The sequence below is a fragment of the Mauremys reevesii genome, linkage group 1, assembly GCF_016161935.1.
Source record: "Mauremys reevesii isolate NIE-2019 linkage group 1, ASM1616193v1, whole genome shotgun sequence".
NCBI classification, from domain to species: Eukaryota; Metazoa; Chordata; order Testudines; family Geoemydidae; genus Mauremys; species Mauremys reevesii.
The window spans coordinates 343334427-343347913 of record NC_052623.1 but is presented as its reverse complement, the minus strand read 5'-3'; positions in this window follow the sequence as shown (position 1 = coordinate 343347913).

Sequence of the window (13487 nt, the reverse complement as noted above, 5' to 3'; positions counted from 1 at the left end):
CAACACAAAAAGGAGAGCAGACCTCCAAACACTGCGAGCAGCAAGTCTCACCCTGTGTTACTCTACTGTGGAGTACTGTGCCCAATTATGATTACAGTCAAGCCACGCACACAAAGTTGATACTGAACTCAGTCAGTCCTGTAGGGTCATCACAGTTAGAAACCAACCCCAACACTGTCGCTATATTGCCTCACAAGGATTGGGCCACCATCTGTGAGATGGGATGCCTTCAGTAAGAAGGAAAGACAAAACCAGGTGCGTGATCCAAGCCATCCACTGTGTGGACACATTCCGCCACCCAAGAGGCTGAAGTCCAGAAAGAGCTTTGCCTCTGAAAATCCCTTACCCAAAATACCACTGTGGAAGTAACAAAATAGCTGGAAATGCTGATGATCTTGGAGAACCTGGGTCCTTCAGAACAACTCTCCTCAGGTGCTGACCTTTAACAACAACATGCTGGCGTACTCTATGTCAAGTGCGAGCTGGGGTGGCAAAGACTGGTGAAAATATGACCACATGGAATCTGAGGAATGATCCCAAAGTGAATGTGGAGAGCCTAGGCAAACATCTGAACACTGCCTGACACCGTGCTCTCCGTCAACATCCTATACTTCCAAGGAACTATTCGAGGTAAGTGACAACACCATGTTTTGGCTGTGGTTTTGGAATGACAAGCTGTGATGATGATGATCTTCATAGGGAGGATGGGATGTTGGGATGGTCAAGGTTAGCAAACTCTGCCTGTGATAAAGCAGGGAGTCACATTGCTTTCTTGGACATGGAACTCCCCACCACGGTGATCGCTGCATTCTCATCACCTCTAGATTAGAACATGCGCTGTGTGGAGCTACTCTTGATAGAGCATCAGAAACAGCAGCTAGTGCAGAATGCGTCATGTCACACAGGAATGATATATATGAATTTGTGATCAATAGTCACAATTTGCTCAGTTTTTAACCAGTCCGATATATTTAGTTTCAAATTCTTTTCAATATATTGCATTTTTACAGGTACTGGGAGAGCCATTTGTTATATAAACTGCTTTCTTTCAAGCAAAATAATTGATGACCATAAACAGATGGGTTGTTTGATTATTGTTGCTGTTTTGTGCTAAGGATCCTGTTAACTTCTTTTATCTGGCAAAGAGAGTTTTAATCAGTTATCTGTTGTGAAGGTCTGGGCAAGCGTCCAGAAGATCTGCAAGTCACTGGTAATAAATGTGTCTTGAGAGGAAAGGGAGAATTTGTTTTGTACATAATGGATGTGGAACCTGAAATCAAGATTTCTATTTTCATAGTGCTTCCTGTGAGGAGTTGTACCATATACAATGTTAAAGTTTAAAGGATTGCACTGACTTGGCTGAAAATTCATGTAATTCTGTGCCTAAAATAATTTTATTTACATTATACTGTTACAAAAATTAGCATAAAACTGTTAGAAATAAACTCTGCTCTTGTAAAGTGCACAGGTGTTCCATCAGCTTCCTAATTTGAATGGCAGAATTTGAGGATTCTTAGATTCTTAAGGCCAGAAAGGACCATTTGTGATCATCTTGTCTGACCTCCTGAATAACACAGTCCATAGATTTCACCTAGAGATTCTTGTATTTAGTCTGACAACTTTTGATTAAACTGGAGCATGGTTTTTAGAAAGACACAGTTCTTCTTTTGAAGGATCTAAGTCTTTCCAGTTATACTCCAATAGACTTTGGAACAGGTAGGGTGACCAGATGTCCCAATTTTATAGGGACAGTCCCGATATTTGGGACTTCATCTTATATACTTGCTGTCCAGCCACGCTAGGAACAGGCCCAGTGTTCACAACAGAAACCAAAGCTACATGAAATTTACCTGATTTGGGGTTTTCTGACAAAGTCTCTTGGTTTTGGGTTTTATTACAAACTCCAAGTGCAAAGCAGGTTTGATCAAGAAAAGGACTTCTAAGGTTCGCAAACCTCTCTTAGCTAGTTGTTCCTGTTTTTTAGCCAACACAGCTCAATTTGCAGTTTTGCATCAACAAATGCAAATCCCACTGTTTTATAGGATACAGATGAAAAACCAGGTGAAACTTGTTAGTTTCTGTTGAGTATCACTGTGATTTGTTAGGTTCATTTGAACCTGACACTCAAAGTTGATTGAAACTAAAGTAAATGTTTGCAAAACAATAAATACCCCACCAAGTTTTACACATCCCTACCTATAAATTTAGGGTCTAAATTCTGTCCTCTTACTAGTAAATTTGTCCATGGGAATGTACCAACCAAAAAGACATGTTTATTCCTTGTTTCTTTATGGGTTTTTTCATATGCACAAAGTGAATATCTGACCCACGGCAATTGCTACCTAATGAAACAATATATTTTAAAAAGTGACTCTGCTGGGCTGTTCAGAATGGAGAATCTCCCAGTTATGTAGCCAAAAAAAGTCTAGCTGTAAAGCTATTATTGCCGTAAATTGATCACACATATCAAATACACACTGTCAAACAAAAAGTTGGGGTTGAAGTTCTTTTTTGTGGCCTTTATCCCAGTTTAGGGAAAGGCCCATAAAGAAAAAAAATGAAATTGATGTGAGAAGAGAGGTGTACCATAGGCAGCAGCTCTATGCAGTTCTCAAAGGGAAGCAAGATTGATTGGCTGACTACCCCCAAAACTTTCCAAGTATTTCTCTAGTATACACTCCAGTACAATGAGGCTGCAAATGTAGGCTCTGCTAGACTACATTGTTGCTTGAATGAGTTTGGATTCCTTGTTGAAACGATGAAAGCTCTCCAAGAGGTTGCAGTGCAGAATTATTAAAGAACCTAGCAACAGGTAAGTTGTTTCACTAGAAATGGGCATGGAGCAAAGACTCAGTCAATGTCTACATTAGCACTTTTGTTGGTAAAACTTTTGTTGATCAAGGGTGTGAAAAAAAAACCACACCTCTGACCGACATAAGTTTCACCTGTGGACAGCACTATGTTGGCGGGAGATGCTCTCCCGCTGACATCGCTACCGCCGCTTGTTGGAGGTGGTTTAATTATGCCGACGGGAGAGCTCTCTCCCATTGGCATAGAACGCTACACAGGAGACGACACAGTGGCGCAGCTGCAGTGGTACAGGTGTAAGGGCTGTAGTGTAGACATATCCTTAGACTGGAACAGTCTGGAACTTTGGTGTCCCATGTACCTTTGATCCCTTTCCACTGAAGACTTATGGTGCAGAGCTGATTTCATAGCAAGAGGCAGAAAGGGCAACAACAAAGCTCAGTGTACTCTGGGGAGAGCCCTGCTATGCAGCACCTCTAATGCTGAAATTCCCATAGCTGGGTTAGGTGGTAGAGCCTCAGGAGCAGGACAGGTACCACTTCCCCCTGGAGTGGGAGGCAGGCCTGCTTAAGCGTGCTCTAATCCTGGGAGAATTCTGCGCCACTGCGCAATACAGAGTTTACGCAGAAATTAATGTTGTGCCTGCAGAATTTCCTCCCCCACCTTCAGAAATGGGCTGCAGAGCTGCTGGCCTCTATTAGGGGTCACTGGATCCAGCAGAGCCCAGCTCACAAATAAAAGACACTGCCCGGGGGAGGAAGAGGGAGCTGGAGCGTTTCTAGCAGTCCTTAGCACACCCTGAAGGAAGGAAGTGGCCATGCGCAGGAAACTCCATACAAGCCTGGGACCCAGCATCAGCCTGTTTCTCCATCTGGATCCCTGGGCTCTGAAGGGTAGGGGGTGCAGGTGTCTGGGCTGGTGGGGGTGGAGGCGGGAGGGTGCAGCTGGGCTCTGGAGTAGAGGGGGTCTAAGGGTCTGGGCTGGGGTTTCTTTAACGCTCTACTCATGGAAGAATTTTTGTGTGTGTCTGTATTGTTACAGACATACTTGCTGACAGGTATTTTGAAATAAATTACCAAAATAATTGAAACCAGTGTGATTATATAGTGTCATTTTGACAAATAAAATATGCAGAATTTTTAATTTGTTGGCGCAGAATTCCCCCAGGAGTAGCGCTCCTGGTCTCTGGGACTATGCTAGCCAGAGACACCAAACTGGGAGTGGGGTGGAGCAGATGTGGACTGGAGGGATTGATGTGTTCAAAAGACATTTGCCTATAACATGTTCACCCTTTGGATGGGGGACTGAAGTAAAGAATACTGCCAAAGATACGGGGGCAGAGGGAGGTGTTTTATTGATCATTTAGGTATATATATTGTTGCTGTGTTTTCCCCTTGTCCCCTAATAAGTGTTTTCATGTTTCCTTTGCAGACTCAGTGCTTGTGAGAGGGGAAGTATTGCCTGTTAAGAGTGCCTAGGGGAGGTATTCTCTCCTCCCCACCACCACCTCCTGATTTCTGGGAGCAGGGTTGAATTGGTGGCATTTGTTAGTTTTAGGAGAAACCCCTAGACATTTGGAACTGGTCCTAGTTGCTGCCAATACCTGGCAGAAGAGTTACAAATAACACATTAAAATCCAATATGAGGACGCAGTCAATATAGAATGATGACCACAGTATGTGTATGGCCTAATCCTGCAGGGTACAGAATGTCTCCTGATCAGTGCAGAGTGGGTGTCCTCATTGCTCACTGCCTGACTTCCACTGGGGTTTGGAGCAAGCCCGTTATTAAGCAAGGCACCTGTCATATTAGGTCCTGTGTCTTCCTGAGGGCACACCTTTGTTCTCTTTCTGACCCTTCCAGGAGAGGGAGAGAGAGGAAAACAACCCGGCAGAAACAAATGAATAAACAAAGCAATATCAAATCTTCAGGGAAGCGGAGAGACTGAACGAATGTATCCTGATTTCTTATGACCTGTTTGTAGCCCTACTGAAGTACAAATCAGTCATCTTGAACAATGAATGAAAGTTAATACCACTCCAAGAGAAGAGCCAGACAATTTGCTTCCCTTCCCATGATTTATCAGAGTAATGCTAGTAGCTCTTGTTTCTGTCCCTTGGTTATACTCTAATTCTGCATGCCCCTTATTGACTTAGGCCAAACATTTTTGAAAGTAGCCACTGATTGCCGCTCCATTTCCTTGCCTTTGTGTTTCACGTCACACACTTAAAAGGACATTCATGCACCTAGGCTCAGACACACATGTGCAAGTCCCATTAGAATCAATAGGAGATGCACTCACAGCCGAGGGCAAAATGTGATCCATAGGTGCCCAAATTCTCCACTAAGACAGGGGCAGATTTTGAGCCTTGATTACTTTGATCAGTAAATGTCCTTTTAAGCTTGACATGTAAGCCCTCAACAGCTTATTCAGGAGAGTGATGGAGTGCTCTGGATACTTCCAGAATTCCCAAATTCATTTTATTGCAGGACTGACATAGTGGGTGAATCCTCACAAAGGAATCCATCTTTGAAACTTGGGAATCTGCTATGCTCTACCTGAAATCAGATGTAAAAATGTTGCTGGACTAAGCAATCATGTTCTGAACATCTGGATATACAGGTATGGTATAGGGCGTATGGAATCTCTCTTTCCAGGAGGACTATGTACCTTCAAATCAGTCCCAGTCAGGGGCTGCCCCTTAAAGGCACAACGAAGCCCAAAGAATTTAAGGGAATTTGGGTTGTTCACTTCCACCCCGTTTTGATGGGATACAATTTATAATGGGGCCTATGGCAGCAACGTTATTTTTGACACCAAGCTGCCTTTTTAGGATATTTAGCTTCTTCGGCTCTTCAGAAAATCACTGGAGAAAATAATTCTTTGTTACTTCAGTGAAAAGAGATTAACAAAGCATCAAAGTTATCAGAAAGGTCCAGAAGCAAATGATTAAGAGTTAACAATGTTTTCAGAAATTAAAATGTACAACTCGACAAACAATCAGAAATAGCTTTTGAGGAATTCACTATCATGTGGAGGCCTCCTCATTAAGGACAGGGGGAAATAATTTTCCATTGCTCCGAAGACTCATCTCACAGTGAAAAATAAATTGCCATTTATAATGCTTCATTTTTTAGAAAGGACACATGGGACTTGAAAACAAGGATCTTTTTTAATTGAAGAGTAATTTGTTTTACCTTCCTGGATGCCCTTTCTTAATGTTTTAATGTAACTTTCCACCTGAGCATTATAAAAGTCCCAGTCCCAGCATTATAAAAGTTCCATTCCCAGCATAATTTGGCTCAAAATGTTGTAATTAATAATGTGTTTTGAAAAAGAGTGTTTTATTTTCTTGACTGCACCCAAATTTAACTTCACTCACTGTGTGTTTGTAATGAAGACTTGTGTACGTTGCCAGTAGGGAGAATACAAATGAAGACCCTGATCCTTCAATCCCACGTGCCAATCTCAGCCCCTCCCTGTGGAAAGGGGGACTCAGGGCCTTTGTGGCAACATTCTTCCTTCCGGCGGAGGGATCTCTGTGCAATCCAGCGTCTGTATACAAGGGAGTTTGTGAAGTCAGGGTATGTAGGTGCTGCCAAGAATGGGGCTTAGGGTGGGAGAACATACATTCTCCTCCTTCCAATCTGGTGGAAGGGTCTGAAAGAGTTAATCCTCCTCCCCTTCCCAACATTTGTGTACACCATCCCTTCCCCAGGACATATATTTGGTAACATTTTTGTGTATCCTCCGCCATCTCCAACTGCTTGGCTGTGGGACCTTCATGAGACCAAGTGCTCTGCAGGCAAACTCTTAAAGAGTAAGGGAGAAAAGGCCATGCCCATCTTTCTCTCTCTGTTGAAAGAAGTATTCCTTGATTAATTCCTGTGCATCCATTTTTGCCGCTTGAATCTCAGCTTGACAAATCTAGATTAGGCCCTGATGGTGATGTCTTATTTAAATCAGGGGATGAGCAGAGTTAAGACAACATCAAGGGACGCTTTATAGTGTGAATTGAAGTCTCTCAAGTTCTGAAACCTATTGAAGGGAGGATGTTAAAAACACTGAAGATTATTACTCCAGTGTAATTTACTCTAATTACCAGAGATGGGGTGGGAGGGCAGAGGAGAGACTGTAGCCTCTTGTTAAAGAGATTTTAATCAGATAGGCTATGATTGTTTCTGCTGCCAAGTTTTTTATATTAACAACGAGGGAGACAAGTGACTTCAGAGGCAGTCATTCTGAACTGATTTTCAAGCACATGTGAAAAAGACAGAACATTTTTTAAGCAATTTGCACAGTGCATAAACCAGAGTTCAGAATAATTTGTGCTTATGGTGAGCATTCCTCAACATCTTTAGCCTTTGAAAAACTAAGGTGCAGTTTAGGATGAATATATCTAGATAGTACGATCCTTTGGCCAGGGCCTTTCTGCGTTTGCACAGGGCCTAGCACAGTGGCCTAGGGGAGGGGGCCCTTTGGCACTACCACAGTACAAATAATAAATAATATAATAAGCTCTGGGACACATCTCTATGTGACTAGGACTATGCTGGCATAAAAGCAATGTGAGAGGAACATCAGTCTCTCTATATATCTATTTATTTATACAACCCTGTTGCCTCACAGGCATTTATGGATTTGTCCCCACAACACTTGTGTGAGATAGGGAAGTATTATCCCCATTTTACAGATGAACAACTGAGGCACAGTGATTCAGGCCCAGATACTCAAAGGTACTTAGGCACCTAACTCCAAGGGATTCCAATGAGACTTAGATGCCTAAATACATTTGGGGATCTGGGTTGAAATGACTTGCCCAAGGTCACCCAGGAAGTCTGTGGCGGAACCAGGAATTGGCTCCTCAGTCCATTACCTTCACTACAACACGATGTTGGTTGGTGTCTTGGTTTATTGTATTCGTAATTTTGAACTGCAGGTTCCATTCCCTGCCCTGTCCGGCCATCACTAATTTGTTGATCTCTAATTAAAACACCTTCTCTCCTTCCCACCAGTGAATTTTATTGAGCCCTTTCTAAACAGACAGTCATTTGGGAAACACTTAATGGTGAAATATGCCCTATTGACACTGGAGAAGCTACCACAGTTGAGAACAATCCTTCCATCATCAGATGAGTGGAGTATATGACCAAACAGACCACTTTCCATCTCTAAACTCTATGAAATACAAAGCTGCTATATTACACATGTATATAGCCCGAATCCTGAGAGGTACTGAGCACCCGTAGCTCACAATGAAAGCAACTGAGATTCTGATCTCTGTTCCCTGGTGTGAGCTCAGAGTAACCTCACTGACTGCAATGGGAACTGCAATGTTTTAGCAGATGCTAAACCTCCGCTCAAGTTTCCAGGTAATGTCTCTCTAGAAGGGACCCTCTATAAGTGGATCTTGCCCCTCCTACATGAAAGGGCCAGCCACCTCTGCAGGACTATCTCCCACTTTCTAGGAGCATCAGTACAGATCCCTGGGGCAGTGGACCAATTCAGAGATTTCTTAAGGTGCGGGGGAAGCAAATTCTGGTCCCTGCACTCAGGGGTGTTGGAACAGTTTTTATAGTGGGAGTGCTAAATGCAGAAACCATGCATTTGGTTGTTATTGCTACTTCAAGCAAGGGGGTGCTGCTGCACCCCCAGCCCCCTCCTTGTTCCAGCACTCCTGTCCGCACCCTCTCCCTCCTCCCAGAGACCCTGGGTCTCCCTTGAGTTCTCAGTGGACTCCCCTGAGTGCCACCATACAGGAACAGAGGCCCTCTGCACCAGATCACAATGCCATTTGGCCCGGCAGCCCCTCTGTCTGGATGGAGAGGCAGCTGGGCCAAATTTCAGTGGCACAGCTCCAGACCCCTCTGGCTGCAGCCGTAACACTGCTTAAAAGTGGTCAGGCCATTGCCCTCCTGGCTCTGCGGGCAATAGAACTTGGAGAAAGTACAAAAACCTTGGGAGAGGGGTGCATTCACCCACCCTGTTAGCACCACTACCCTGGGAATCCTTCAGGTTCGGGAGCAAATCCTGTAGCTCTTTCTGCAGGATGCCAAATCCTGCTGTGCCGATTGCCCCTCCCAAAGGTTTTACTTTGAGGGTTTGTCTTCATTGCACAGTTAATTTGGGATGTTACTTAGGTGTTGTCCCAACCTCCCCCGGTTCACTGTCCACACAAAACTCTTATCAGAGTTTAGTGGTGCTTTCATCCCAGTCTAGATGGCCCAGAGGGCGGTAAAGGTTAGAGTGTGGGTGCTGTTTTTACTCAGACTGGTGGCCTACCCATTCTGCAATGAGGACACTGGCAAAGTCACTCGAGTGCTGATAGTCCTGCGATGCCTTCCTACAATTCTTCTTATGGGCCCAGAAGGATAGACAAGTCCTCCCACTATTCACTGGGAAGGAATCATGGAGCAGCTCAGTGTCCTGCAGTATGAAGAGCCAAGGTATATGGTCCCAGGAGACCTGGTGTCACATTTGGGTGAGTATAGCACCACTGCAGGCACAATAACTTGCATAGTGGTAGCAGCATGGCTGCCCACACCTGGACTAGGTTAACCCAGGCCAGACCCGGATGCCAGTCACTCGAAGTAACTCTGCTGTGAGGATATATCCTGACAGGGGATCATCAGGCCCCATATTTAAGCATGTATGTTCCGACTGCCTCTTGGGAATATTGAGGCAGAGGACAGCTTAGGGAAAACGGGAGATTAATATACACCTTGATCTTATAATGCAGCTCCATATATATATGCCAATAGAACAAACAAACAAACAAACAAACAAATCCACCTTGGCCTTAAAGTGAAGGCTAATCCAGCAGCAAAATAAAAAAGAAAAGGATATTCTGGATGCCTAGCAGAATGGCTAACACTGTTAGAAAAGATAGCTACAATGGCTGGGAATATAGAGCAGTCAGTCACACATGCTGCTTCATATGCTTTGGGAATTGAAGCCTGTCACAACCTCTTGAGAGGAGGAAAGAGACCCATAAAGTAAATCTTGGAGTTGATCTGCTTTGAGATCCACCAAACTTTGTTCCAAGACAGGCATAGATAATATAAGGCCCAATCATGTCTTATAAAAATGCTTTTAATATCTGTGCGGGTTGTTTAAAGGTACATTTTGCAAAAACGCAAATCACCTTCACCCGTGGGAAGCACACAACAGGATAGTGATTTCAGCAAGCTACTGGGTTCCAAATAAGCGACAGAACAGACACTAAGAAGAGCAGCTTGTCCGCTACTTTTTGGAGAACTATGATTCAAATAACAGTGTGTGTGTTTTCACCATTTCTTACCTGAGAGCAATTAATTGTGCTTATGATAAAATAATTGTAAGATATGTACACACACAATTTTATTGGTAATATCATAATCAGTAACAATAGTAGACTATAGTAACTAGTAGAGATAAGGAGGTGCTAGTCCCGTTATATAAGGCGTTGGTGAGACCTCATTTGGAGTATTGTGTGCAATTTTGGTCTCCCATGTTTAAGAAGGATGAATTCAAACTGGAACGAGTACAAAGAAGGGCCACTAGAATGATCCGAGGAATGGAAGGCCTGTTGTATGAAAGGAGACTTGAGGAGCTCGGTTTGTTTTCCTTAACCAAAAGAAGGATAAGAGGAGATATGATTGCACTCTTTAAATATATCAGAGGGATAAATACCAGGGAAGGAGAGGAATTATTTCAGCTCAGTGCTAATGTGGACACGAGGACAAACGGATATAAATTGTCAGTTAGGAAATTTAGGCTTGAAATTAGACGAAGGTTTCTAACCATCAGAGGAGTGCAATTCTGGAACAGCCTACCGAGGGAAACATTGGGGGCGAAGGACCTCCATGACTTTAAGATTAAGCTGGATAAGTTTATGGAGGGGATGGTATGATAGGATAATGGGTTTAGTCAATAGGTCAATAACGTGCCACACTGGTAATTAGTACAAAGGGTCAATGTTGGAATATTGTTAGCCTTTTCCAGAGGGTCTGGCTGGAGAGTCTTGCCCGCATGCTCGGGGTTCAGCTGATCGCCATATTTGGGGTCGGGAAGGAATTTTCCTCCAGGGTAGGTTGGGAGTGGCCCTGGAGGTTTTTCGCCTTCCTCCGAAGCATGGGGCAGGGGTCGCTTGCTGGTGGATTATCTGCTACTTGAAGTCTTTAAAGCACGATTTGGAGCATTCAACAGCAGAGTCAAGGGAGAGAATTAGTTCATGAGTGGGTGGATCGGCTTATGTGGCCTGCATCTTGCAGGAGGTCAGACTAGATGATCATAATGGTCCCTTCTGATCTTGAATTCTATGATTCTATGATTCTATGAATAACATTGCGGCAACACCCAAGAATTCTAAACAGGATTAAGGCTATGTCTACACTACCACTTATGTCAGCAAAACTTATGTCTTTCAGGGGTGAGAATATTTCACCCCCACGAGCGACATAAGTTACACCGACATAAACGCTAGTGTGCACAGCACTATGTCGGCTGGAGAACTTCTCCCGGCCACATAGCTTATGCCACTCACAGGGGTGGAGTTTTTGTGCTGATGGGAGAGCTTTCTCCTGTTGGCATAGATCCTCTTCACCACACACCTCTGCCGCGCTGTATGTGTAGAAATGGCCTAAGGCTGCACTACACCCCCACACATGCACACCCCCACAGAGAGAGAAAATCTTTGTGCCAAAGAACCTAAAATCTAGGACCCTGATGTAAGTGTTTCCATTGACTTCAAGGCGCCTCAGATTGGTCCCAAATTAAGCAAGATGAAACAGTACTAGATCATGGCTATTGGATCCCCAAATGCTTGGTAGCCTTTAGATTTAGATTGAGGCTGCTGTCAGATAGACCAATTGACTTGGATCACATACCTAGTACTAAAATGTAGCCATCTTCAGCAAAACACATGTATTGTATACACACAGATAAAATAGCTTTAGTTCCAGAATTTTTAGAATTGGTATTTAAGAATCTTTAGATCCTGACTTGAATGAATGATGGCAAAACAAATTCTCATTTCTCAATGGCTCAGAGAAGTCATATCCTTTCACCACAGGCATCCCCTCTCGAATTGCTTCGACACAGATGGGCTTACTGCAAACTCAGCCAGGAAAGAAAAACACTGTCTTTTACTCCCTTCCCGAATGTTCGTACATTCATGTATCAAATGCTGCTGTTTTTCTGTAGGTAGTTTAAAGATGAGTTTACTGGATACACCTTGGCCCGAGAACAGTTGTGTCCTCACAGAAGAGACAGTTCAGTGGATTCTGCTTATTAGCAGCCTCTCACTTCCCAGCAAAAAGTTGCCATTAAGCAGAAGTTGCCAATAAGCAGAAGGCAGGATTGCAGGGCTGCAGCCAGCGAAAGAAGCATCGGGACATGTCCTCCATGGCTGCAGTCCTGCAAACCTACCTGCAGACAAGGCCGTTCTTTCAAGAGAAGTTGTTAATAAGTGGCATGCCTATTGCCAGTGTCCAAATCCCATTAACATTAAAGTCAATGGCATGGGATTGGAGCCTGGGAAAATGTTGCTATTAACTGAGTTAATATTGGGATTTCTATTAACCAACATCCACTGTGTATCCTTTGACACTGAGCTTTGCTGGGTATAGAGATAATCCATCAGTATTTCAACACCAATATAAAGCTGTCTACTGACATATCAGAACGAGAGCAAAGAATAATACAGCAGGCTGGAGCGAGGTTAGATGCAAACCAGAACTGCGCAGAATACATCACCACTTGATGATACTTTGTTGATCTGATGCTGCTTGTAAAAACAAATAGGACAAGGCACTTATAAATAGAATCGTAGGAATGTAGGAAGGGAAGGGATTTTCCTAGATCATCTAGTCCAGTCCCCTGCACTGAGGCAGGACTAAGGAATAATCAATTGCACAAATACAAAATGGGAAATGACAGAGTAGGAAGGAGTACTGCAGAAATGTGGGGGTTATAGTCGATCACAAACTAAATATGAGTCAACAGTGTAATACTGTCTAGACCATCCCTGACAGGCATTTGTTTAACCTATTCTTAAAATCCCACAGTGACAGAGATTCCAAAACCTCACTAGGCAATTTGTTCCTGTGCTTAACTACCCTGACAGGAAGTTTTTCTTAATGTCTAAACCTAGATCTCCCTTGCTGCAATTTAAGCCCATTATTTCTTGACCTGTCCTCAGTGGATAAGGACAACAATTTAGTGCCCTCCTCTTTCTAACAACCCTTTATGTACTTGAGAACTGTTATGTCCCCCCTCAGTCTCCTCTTTTCCAGATTAAAGGGACCCAGTTTTGTCAATCTTTTTTGTAGGTCATGTTTTCTAGATCTTTAATGATTTGTGCTGCTCTCCTCTGGATTTTCTCCAGTTTATCCACAAATTTCCCAAATTGTGGTTCCCAGAACTGGACACAGTACTCCAGTTGAGGCCTTATCAGTGCTGAGGCGAGTGGAAGTGTGACTGGACCCTCTGGCTCCTGCCTCTGCTCCAGTCCACAAACTGCTCAGAGACCCCTGTGCTGGTCAAACACCTTGTGTAGTTTATTTACAATGTGGGTTCCCACCAGGGGCAGCTCTAGGCATTTTGCCGCCCCAAGCACAGCAGGCAGGCTGCCTTCGGCGGCTTGCCTGTGGAGGGTCCGCTGGTCCCGAAGCCGCGGGACCAGCGGACCCTCCGCAGG